This window comes from Ovis canadensis, chromosome X, assembly GCF_042477335.2.
Source record: "Ovis canadensis isolate MfBH-ARS-UI-01 breed Bighorn chromosome X, ARS-UI_OviCan_v2, whole genome shotgun sequence".
NCBI classification, from domain to species: Eukaryota; Metazoa; Chordata; class Mammalia; order Artiodactyla; family Bovidae; genus Ovis; species Ovis canadensis.
In genome coordinates, this window is record NC_091727.1 from 77209668 (window position 1) to 77219992 (window position 10325).

The window sequence follows — 10325 nt, forward strand, 5'->3', positions numbered from 1 at the left end:
TTGAGAAATCTGTATGCAGGTCAGGAAGCAACGGTCGGAACTGGACATGGAACAACAGACTGGTTCCAAATAGGAAAAGGAGTACATCAAGGCTGTATATTGTCACCCTGCTTCTTTAACTTGTATGCAGAGTACATCATGAGAAATGCTGGCCTGGAAGAAACACAAGCTGGAATCAAGATTGCCAGGAGAAATATCAATAACCTCAGACATGCAGATGACACCACCCTTATGGCAGAAATTGAAAAGGAACTAAAAGGCCTCTTGATGAAAGTGAAAGAGGAGAGTGAAAAAGTTGGCTTAAAGCTCGACATGTTTGGGAACGCATGTAAGAATTAAAGATTTTAAAATTAAAAAAAAAAAAACTAAAAAAAAAAAAAACAAAAACAAAAAGAAAATGAAGATCATGGCATCCGGTCCCATCACTTCATGGGAAATAGATGGGGAAACAGTGGAAACAGTGTCAGACTGTATTTTTTTGGGCTCCAAAATCACTGCAGATGGTGACTGCAACCATGAAATTAAAAGACGCTTACTCCTTGGAAGAAAAGTTATTACCAACCTAGATAGCATATTCAAAAGCAGACATTACTTTGCCGACTAATGTCGGTCTAGTCAAGGCTATGGTTTTTCCAGTAGTCATGTATGGATGTGAGAGTTGGAATGTGAAGAAGGCTGAGCACTGAAGAGTTGCTGCTTTTGAACGGTGGTGTTGGAGAAGACTCTTGAGAGTCCCTTGGACTGCAAGGAGATCCAACCAGTCCATTCTAAAGGAGATCAGTCCTGAGATTTCTTTGGAAGGAATGATGCTAAAGCTGAAACTCCAGTACTTTAGCCACCTCATGAGAAGAGTTGACTCATTGGAAAAGACTTTGATGCTGGGAGGGATTGGGGGCAGGAGAAGAAAGGGATGACAGAGGATGAGATGGCTGGATGGCATCACTGACTCGATGTACATGAATCTGAGTGAACTCTGGGAGTTGGTGATGGACAGGGAGGCCTGGCGTGCTGTAATTCGTGGGGTTGCAAAGAGTCAGACACGACTGAGCAACTGAACTGAATGAAACCAAAAACTTACATATAGAAAATTATAAAACACTGGTGAAGGAAATCAAAGAGGACACTAATAGATGGAGAAATATACCATGTCATAGATTGGAAGAATCAATATAGTAAAATGAGTATGCTACCCAATGCATTCTATCGATTCAATGCAATTCCTATCAAGCTACCTATCAATGGTATTTTCCACAGAGCTAGAAAAATTAATTTCACAATTTGTGTGAAAATAAAAAAAACCTGTACTAGCCAAAGCAATCTTTCTAAATGGCAACCTCCAAATGTTTAAAATTAAAGTAATGATAACACCCTTACCATAGTTGTTGTTAACATTAAATAAGACAATGGAAGTAAAGTGGGCTTATTTAGCACAGTGGAAAATACAGAATACACTAGCAATGAACTAGTAGTACTATTATTGTTGGAGATGGGACATGTGGCAAGGAGATAAACTTGGCCTAAAGTGCTCTATTAACAATTCAAAAGGATCTCTTAATAAATAGATGGACTGAAATTATATCTACATTATTGATCACCATCTTAATTCTGAGTTCTTCCCAGATTCTTTATAATTAAGTCTGACTGATAAGCTAGATGTCAATAATCCCATAAGATTGGGAAATAAGATGGTTAAAATAATCCATAAATACACTATATTGATTCTTCTGAGCCATGAACATGGTATATTTCTCCATCTATTAGTGTCCTCTTTGACTTATTTCACCAGTGTTTCATGGTTTTCTATATATAGGTCTTAATTTTCCTTAGGTAGATATATCCCTAAGTATTTTATTCTTTTTGTTGCAATTGTGAATGGAATTATTTCCTTAATTTCTCTATTTGCTCATTATTAGTGTATAGGAATGCAAGGGATTTCGGTGTGTTGATTTTATATCCTGAAACTTTACTATATTCATTGATTAGCTCTAGTAATTTTTTGGTGGAGCCTTTAGGGTTTTCTATGTAGAGGATCATGTCATCTGCAAACAGTGAGAGTTTTACTTCTCCCTTTCCTGCCGGGGTCCAGCCCCGGTGGATCCAGGGAATTCAAAGGGTGGACGGCGTCGGTGTGGAAAGACTTGTTTATTTATTAATGTAAGATTAGATTAAGAAACTATAGTATAATAAGAAGATTAAGTGGAGGAAGAGGGCTGAATAGCTTGGTTTACACGGAAGGCCAATAAAATTCCAGACAAGGAATTTGCACCATCTACGTTGGGCCACCGGCGCCCGCTTGAATATCTAAGGGTGCCTCGCCTTAAGCTCCCTTTCTCGCGGGTCTTAACAGCCGGGGCAAGTAAGTAGACCTGGCGAGCCTCCGCGCTCCAGGTGGAGATTCAGCCTGAAGTTAAAGTAAAGAGCAGAGAGAGGGAAAGAGAGAGAAGAAGAAAGAGAGAGAGAGACACGGGGGGAGCCAGAGCCCCAAGAAACCAGGCTGGGAGACTAGTTAGAGAAGCTGGTCCAAGAAGCTGGCCCCCTCCTTTATTGTTCAGAAGGCCTTTTATACTTTTGATAAAACACAGAGATCAATGGGTAACACAAGATTATGTAGCGTTCGCAGCTCAGGCTCTTTCTATACATCATTTGGTATACAAAAGGTCTCAGGTGATTTACATTATCTTCTGGCCAAGAGGCTTGTTAACACTTTTTGGCTCTCTTCCTTAATGAATGTTAATCTTGTTTCCCCTGAAGTGTTTTTCTTTAATCTACATCTCCTTAAAGCATTAACATTAAAGTTACATCTCTATAGAACAAAGGTGCAGTGGGATATAACAAAGAAGGTACTTAACTCAAAGATCTAATGTTGCTAACACAAGGTCTACTACTTGTTTTTCTAACTATATCTACAAATAAAGGATGTGAAAATTTGGCAGCAAATATTGACTCAACAAATGAAACCTTTAATCAGTCCTATTCTAAAGATTTTGACTCCTCGGAAGCTCCTACATTCCTAGGATGTTTTAAGCTTCCTGTGCCTCCTGCAGTCAGGAGGCCTCAAATAATCACATGCGCAGCTGTAGGAGTCCTGCAGGCAGGCTAGAAAGCCATCAGAGGGTTTTTTGGATTGAAACACTCTTTCAAATGCAGAAGACTAAAGCCCTGAATTGACTTTTTCCAGAAAATGTCAGAAGAGTGGAAAAGCAGAGCACAAAAGCCGGCAGATTTTTGTTGGGGTACATGCTTAGGAATTTCCAGAGGGGCCCCTGAAGTCTGAGCACGCCTTGCGTATGTCAGCTTCCTTCCTCATAACCTTGTCACGGGCGGGATTCCTCACACTGGCTCCCGGCACTTTCCAATCTGGATTCCTTTTATTTATTTTTCTGTTCTGATTGCTGTGGCCAAAACTGTGTTGAATAGTAGTGGTGAAAGTGGGCACCCTTGTCTTGTTCCTGACTTTAGGGGAAATGCTTTCAATTTTTCACCATTTAGGTTAATGTTTGCTGTGGGTTTGTGATATATAGCTTTTATTATGTTGAGGTATGTTCCTTCCATTCCTGCTTTCTGGAGAGTTTTTATCATAAATGGATATTGAATTTTGTCCAAGGCTTTCTCTGCATCTATGGAGATAATCATATGGCTTTTATTTTTCAATTTGTTAATGTGGTGTATTACATTGATTAATATTATACAGAGTGAAGCAAGCCAGAAAGAAAAAACCTAATACAGTATACTAATGCAGATATATGGAATTTAGAAAGATGGTAGTGATAACCCTGTATGCGAGATAGCAAAAGAGACACAGATGTATAGAACAGTCTTTTGGACTCTGTGGGAGAGGGAGAGGGTGGGATGATTTGGGAGAATGGCATTGAAATATGTATAATATCATATATGAAACAAATCGCCATTCCAGGTTCGATGCATTATACTGGATGCTTGGGCCTGGTTCACTGGGACGACCCAGAGGGATGGTAAGGGGAGGGAGGAGGGATGGGGGTTCAGGATGGGGAACACGTGTATACCTGTGGCAGATTCATGTTTATATATGGCAAAACCAATACAATATTGTAATTAACCTCCAATTAAAATAAATAAATTTATATTAAAAAAACAAATAGACATTTTAATTATAATTGTCAATCTTTACGTAGAGTTTTACCATATCTTGCTCATCTAGTTTTTAAATTTCATGGTATATGTTTTCCTTATGCTAGTTTATTTTGACAAATAACTAGTCTCAAAAATATACAAGCAACTCCTGCAGCTTAATTCCAGAAAAATTAACGACCCTATCAAAAAATGGGCCAAAGAACTAAATAGACATTTCTACAATCTTCTTACTGAACTTTAAGTTATATCAGATTTGTTGAGCATATTTCTTATGTATGACTTTTGTTCTGTAACATCAAATCAAAGTGACAGTTTTCTATTGGTGCCAGGTTTGTTTTGTACATTTGAAATTTCTGGCAGTCTCTGGATTCTAATTTTGTAGGTTGTTCACAGTAATATGTATATATTCTATCACATACAGATTTTCTGACTTGCTAATTTGAGGAAGATATCAATTAAAATGCTAACAATTATCTGTTGCTTTAAATTCACTAAGTGATGTGCTTATGAATTGCACTTGATGTCTTTTGGGGCCTTTTTATTTTCCTATTTCACATCTATACCGATTCCTTATAAAATATAGATGAATAGGATTTTCTTAGTTGTTAAGTTTCAGAATATTTGATATGCTTTTGGCTATAGATGCATATCTTTAATTTTGAGTTGTGGTCTTGGTTTAAATAATTTGTATAGCCCATCTCTGACTAATACAATAGACTAATACTAATAGACTTTTCCCTGAATCCTTTTAAGTATTTTTTTCTATCCTCTTCCAGATAAAGTCATAGACACAGAATTAAGAATCTGAATTAGACTCAGAATAACATTATATTAATCCGGGTTCAGTATATTGGATTGCAGGAACATAAAACATTGATTGATGAAGCAAAATTACATGCTATTTACAGTTGTAAGAATTACTGGGTTGTAATTTCATCCTGTAGGACATGTGTGTGACTCATTCTGGTCTCTCACCTCTCTGATTACCAAATGCCTACCATGATTCTTATTCATTTCACTTATGAGCATATTTCTTTTAGTGTGGCATGCATTTTATTAATATCTTGTGTGTTTTTGTTTAGTTGCCAAAAAAGTTATTTAAATGCAGAGATTGTGTTCTGTTTCTTCCTTTGCTTCACGATTTTTAACAACTTGTGTATATCGAAAGTATTAATTAAATCTTCGTTGAACAATGAATGAGTGAACTTAAGGAACGATGAGTTGTACAGACGGATTATGCTTATTACAAATATTCACAGCTGTGGATAGTTGGCTGCACTTAAGATTACTCTGAGATTGTGATCAGCTGTCTCATATCTTTGAGCATGTCATTTTAGTAGATATTTTTGGGGTCTCATAAAAGCTATTCATAAATCTTAGGCCATCTCAATTACTAAGAAAATTAGAATAGCATATTGGTTAAGAGCATGGCATCTAGATTTTATGTTATTGTATTTAAATCCTGACTCAGCCACTTACAGGCTTAAGTATCCTTAAATAAGTGATTTAACTCTCCTGGAGTTAGTTTTTACATTTGTAAAGTGGGGAGAATGAAAGTTCCTCTGTCATAGAGTTGTTTCAAGAATTGAGTTAATACGTGAAATATGCTTAGAATAGTGGAAAAGATTAGTTATTATTACGACAGAGGGTCTTGTAGTTTCTTAAGCTAAAAAATTTCTCCATTTTTATTTATAAGTAAAACATACAGACTAATCTTGATAGCTATGTTAATCCCCATAAATATAAACTGGGGTTATGACTATATTATGACTATATTAATTACTCATACATTGGCAAATTAAATTTAAATTTCATAAAAACACATGCATGAACATATTCACACATACAATATTTAAGAATATTGCTGTGACCTAATTTGTAAATCAATACTGTTTATAGTAAATTCTGATGAGACAAAGTGGCATGGGATAAGAAGGGCAAATCCAGGTAGGGGTAGATGTGTATGTTGTATAAATCAGCTTGACAGTCACAAATGTTCAGATTGATAACTTAGTATTCAATAATAAATTCCATCCTTGGCATTAGTTTGAACATCACCACTATGTCTGTGATAATAGATATAAAAATACAGATTGTTTTAAAGCCCCAAAGATTGTGAGACAGATATTGGGAATGAGTTTTCTGCTTTTAATCTTTGGTCTCATTTCTAATGTACCTGCCAACTGACTATAGAATTTTAATCAATTCTTAAGCTTCCTAAATATCTCCTTGGATGTCTGCAATGGATTTTATGCATCATGGGATTTAGTCTCTTTTGCCTTCATGGTTCTTTAAGGAAGTGACCATGTCTCTGATTAGCAAAGTTTTTAATGCTTATAGCCAGATGTATGTTTATCAAACAAACTTGTTATTTATGTCATTAATAGCTCAAAGTGTCACATGTGTAAATGAAGGCCAACATGATATGTATGGACTTCATCCAAAATCCAGTGATCCAAAGATGCAGGCTATTGACTGGTAAAACTATAGAACTTGTTTGAAGTCTATATCCATTATCTAGTCCATATCTTTCCTAAATAATTTTTTAAGATCGTTTAATTTATTTTTAAAAATTTGTATAGGGGTATAGCCAATTAAAAATGTTGTGATAGTTTCAGGTGAGCAGCAAAGAGATTCAGCCATACATATATATATATATGTATCCATTCTCCCTCAAACTCCCATCCCATCCAGAATGTAAGAGTTTTTCAACCAATTTGGAATACATCAACGAGTTGAAAAATAAAAACCATATGATCCTCTCTGTAGATGCAAAAAAATTTTTGATAAAATTCTGCACCCATTTATTATTAAAGAAAAAAAATCTCTTCAGAAAGTGGGCACAGAGGTAACATGCATGTGTGCATGTTAAGTAGCTTCAGTTGTGTCAGACTCTGACCCTATGGACTTTAGCCTGCCAGTCTCCTCTGTCCATGGGATTCTCCAGGCAAGAATATGGGAGTGGGTTGCCACACCCTCCTCCAGGGGATCTTCTCAACTCAAAAATGGAACTCAGGTCTCTTAATGTCTCTTGCATTGGTAAGCGGGTTCTTTACCACTAGCGCCACCTGGGAAGCCCAAAGGGAACATAAATCAACATAATAAAGGCTGTATAAGATGAACCTACAGCTAGCATATAAATAAGTTTTAATGAAAGCATTTGAAAAAGCAAAGGCAAAGTAACCTGGTAGAAATAGCTGACATTTATTATATCAGATATTCAGTCATCTACAGAAAGCAGGTTATTTTATTAACTTTGTTTATATCATAGTTTCTTAATTTATTTCTACAGACTTATTGACAGTATATTATATTCTAGCGCAAATATCTGCTTCAGTTCATAAAACAGAATGTGGAGTGTGATACATATGAAATATTCAGAGCAATATGATTACTATCATACATACATGAGAAGCAAAGGAAAGCTAAAATTCTCCCTGACAAGTCATCCAACTTTCAAATGTAGTTAGAGGGAAGTTCCAAGTATGAGCACCATCCACAAAAGTGTTTTTCTAATTCTATTGAACATAACTAAGTATAATTTTCCCCTAGACAATTCCTGGTATTAAAACTGACCCATACATAATTCAATTAATCTTTTTATAATATTTAATCACTCTAATGAAATTAGTTCACCAAAATCTTCTATAAATTAATAGGAAGATTACTTTGAGATATTTAGCTTTCAATTTTGTCATGTTTACACAACTTCCTCTTGATATTTCTAATTTACTAATCAAACCCTTATTTTTCTTCTGTTAATGAAAGGAAATAATGAACTTGAAACATTACCTTAGAGTGAAAAATACACTCAAGTTTAGGTAGATAGTTTGAAAATATCTGAATAATATTTCTGGTTATTTTCTACATTGGGGCAGATAATTTTTCTCTAGTGGGGGAAATGGAAATTCTGAATAAATATCTACACTGATGGAAGTTGGGTTATTCCAAGTGACTTCACTTCTTTAAATTTAAAATGCAATAATAAACCTTACTAATTTATGAGTAATCAAGTGTAAGGCCTGTCTGAATATGTAGCAGTAGAGAATTATAAACATTTAAAATAAATGTAGTTGTAAGCCTTTAAAGAGCAGATTGTAAGGAGAATGAAACCAACAAAATAAGTTAATAGAGGTTGTTTGTGTGTGTGTATGTGCATGTGCACACAATCTGAGTTATGTCTGACTCTTTCTGACCCTATGGACTGTAGCCCACCAGGCTCCTCTGTCCATGGAATTTTCTAGGAAGGAATACTGCAGCAGATTGCAGTTTCCTTCTCCAGTAGACTCAGGGGTTGAACCCATATCTCTTGAGTCTCCTGCATTGGTAGGCCAGTTCTTTACGAGCTGAGTCACCAGGGAAGCCCAGTTACTAGTAGATCTTGTTTTAATAAATAGATGGGAATTCAAACATGATTTAATTAGCATATCAGCATAATTAAATATATATGTGCACTTGATAAGTTATAAAAAGCAGTTTAAATATTCCTCATGAAATCTTATTTACATTATCTTATTAGTTAAAAAATTTTCTAAATATATTGTAAAGGTAATCGTTTCTCTAACTTAATTATTTTTTAAGATATAAAGTAATGGAATCTGTATTAATTAACTTATACTGTTATTTCCCAGAGTATGAATTAGCCATACTCACTATAGCTCAGTCGGTAAAGAATCTGCCTGCAGTGCAGGAGATGGGTTCAGTTCCTGGGTTGGAAACATCCCCTGGAGAAGGAAATGGAAACCCACTCCAGTATTCTTACCTGGAGAATCCCATGGACAGATGAGCCTGGCAGGCTACCATCCATGGGATCACAAGAGTTGGACACAACTTAGTGACTAAACCACCACTATCATAGGAAAGCTCAATATCAAATTTCAAGCAAATTATAAGTTTATTTTATTTGTACTGTTTCCACTTAACTACTATTATTACTATGAATAACCAAAGGTGAATGATAATTTCATAATTTATTTATAGTCTACTAATGATTTAGTTATTCATAGCTCAGCAACCTTTCATGTCAGTTATAGTAATTTATTTTCTCCATCATATAATACATTGTGTTATGTCTTTATGGTTCCTCTAGTTTCTCTCTAAATAGATCTAAATATATGTCAAAGAAGCAGTTCATTAAAACATATATCTGAGAAATGTGGATTTTTATGTTTTGAATATAGTTTTGAAGCAGTTTATCCAAGAGTTTGTACCCTCCCAAAATAGTTCACATATATTTAACTATGTAGGTGTGTTGTTGATAAAATTCCTTATATCAAAGCACTCACAAATCAAAACCTGTATTTTATCTCACTTAAGTCCTTTTTAGGTATTATTATAACAGATTCTAAATATGTTTTAGTTATCCTCTCTGTTCTTGTATATTTAATAGGATCTCTTTAGTGAGTTAAATTTTTCACTGAAGCATTTTTGTAAAGACCTATAAAAATTGTCCTTCCTAAGCCTTTCTCACTAAAGATGCTAAATTTAAGATGGTGTGATGAAATAAAGGGTGAAAACAGCTCTTTGATAATGACAAAAGAGACACAAGCAAGTCTATTCCAATAGAATTGTGTAGTTACCTTCACAAAGATGTATAGTCTCTATTTTCCTGACATCTCCTTAACTCTTTTGTGTCTTTTTCAGAGTTGATTATAGTTTTCTTGTATATGGAGAAAATTTGGAAAGAGCAGAAATAAATGGTGAGAAGCTGCTTAACATCACCCAGCAAAAACTTAACAAACTTGGCATAATCCGAATTGCCCACCAGGATATCATATTAAAAGCATTCACTAATATCTATAAAAAAGTGAGTATAGCTGTGTACTATACTGCCTTGTCTGTCTTTCTAGCTCAAAAAAATTAATTAAAGGGAAAAAAGTATGCTACATGATCTACAGTAAAATGTAGCTTATTGCCTTTTCAGCTCAAAGGTTATTTTGACTGATATGCTCTCTAATTGCTCTGCTTAAGAATTCTATGGGCCCCTGTATTTGAATCATGGCACTGTCTGAAGTGGTTGATATTGCTTACTCTGCCTTGAAGATGTGCCCCATAATTCTTGGGAAAACTTAAGGATAATCTTCATAAAGTTACTTTCTCCTAGAAATGAATGTCAGAGGTGGAAGTTCTTGAAAATTATTCATAGCTAAAAAATTCCTGTAAGATCAAGGGATTTAGAAGAAAGCTGTATCTACTGAACCTCTAAATGAATCAAA

At 35.0% G+C, this 10325-nt stretch overlaps 1 long non-coding RNA gene across 1 annotated transcript in view; it reads left to right on the plus strand.

Annotated features, from left to right (window-relative positions):
* Window positions 1-10325, plus strand: part of LOC138930342 (uncharacterized) — a 140567-nt gene extending 130242 nt beyond the window's left edge. Inside the window, exon 4 of the long non-coding RNA XR_011446158.1 lies at window positions 9754-10325. This is a non-coding gene — a long non-coding RNA (uncharacterized lncRNA). The remainder of the gene's footprint in view (window positions 1-9753) is intronic.